This window comes from Cebus imitator, unplaced genomic scaffold (genome assembly GCF_001604975.1).
Source record: "Cebus imitator isolate Cc_AM_T3 unplaced genomic scaffold, Cebus_imitator-1.0 Scaffold722, whole genome shotgun sequence".
In the NCBI taxonomy this organism is placed as follows: domain Eukaryota; kingdom Metazoa; phylum Chordata; class Mammalia; order Primates; family Cebidae; genus Cebus; species Cebus imitator.
In genome coordinates, this window is record NW_016108037.1 from 597,303 (window position 1) to 598,495 (window position 1,193).

Sequence of the window (1,193 nt, forward strand, 5' to 3'; positions counted from 1 at the left end):
AAAAAAAAAAAAAAAAAAAAAAATGGAGATGTCTTCAGGGGAGACTGTCTGCTGTGGGCAGGTGTTTGAGAAGTTCACCCTGCGGGTGAAGTACTTCAGCATCTGGCGGCGCTGTGACTCCTGCCAAAGAACCCACAACAAGTACGGGGAATACCGGAGCTGACCACCCAGGGTGCTGTCACCCAGTCCTACAGAGACATGGGTGCCCACTCCATCCAGGTCATGAAGGTGGAGGAGATCGAGGCCAGCAAGTGCTGCCGGCCTGCGGTAAGCAGTTCCACAACTCCATGATCGAGTTCCCACTGCCCTACCAGGTCCTGCGCCATCAGCACGAGCCGCGCTTCACCAAGAGGCCTAACACCTTCTTCTAGGTACATGGCCCTCAGCGGGGTGTGCCCCAGATAAACTCAGGAACACTCTGGTTAAAAAAAACAAACAAAAAATCCTTCAGTAGCCTTACCCAGCCCATGCCCCACCCCCTCCTTCTCAGAGCTGCTGCTCCCCACCATGTGTGGCCCCAGAGGCCATGTTTGTATGCTTTGACTCTTGCCCCTCAAGCTTCCCAGCCATGACTGACTGATCCAGGAATGCCTACATGATCCACACAGGCCCATCATGTCCTTTGTCTGGGGCCTGGGGATCTGCATTCCACCACGGGGTAGGGAGGAGGGCTGGCCCCTGAACTGAGAACAGGTCATCTTGGGAACTATAAAGCAGCTGCTTGTACATTCACCGCTGTTTGCAAAAAGCAGAAAGCTATCCACAGGGACAGAGAAGAATGAAGCAGTGAAGAGGGGCCAGTGCTGAGCTCCAGAAGCCATCCAGCTTCAGAGGGCCACACCTGCACCCCCAATCTTATAACACCTGCTTTTTCTTTCCGTGATCCTGAGACAGTTTCTGTTACTTGTAGTCAAATCACCTTACGTAAGGCACTTGAATTATAAAACATCAAAGTTAAGAGAGTGCCACAAACCTCCTGAATGTGGTTTCATTGTCACTTTTGAATATGACAGACTACAAAGCCATGGAGCTACATGTGTCCTGAAGTGTCCCCAGTGGAAGCTTGAGGTTGTTTGTCTCCCTATACTGAAAATACATCCCCTAGTGGAGATGGCTTCCCTGATAAGAAATGTGCTTTGAAAAGACTTTATTAAACTTGAATTTGCCCAATGGGAAAAAAAAAAAAAAAGATG

At 49.9% G+C, this 1,193-nt stretch overlaps 1 pseudogene; it reads left to right on the top strand.

Annotated features, from left to right (window-relative positions):
* The first annotated feature begins 10 nt into the window (after positions 1 to 10).
* LOC108296538 lies at positions 11 to 1,191 on the top strand (annotated as a pseudogene).
* The last annotated feature ends 2 nt before the right edge of the window (positions 1,192 to 1,193 follow it).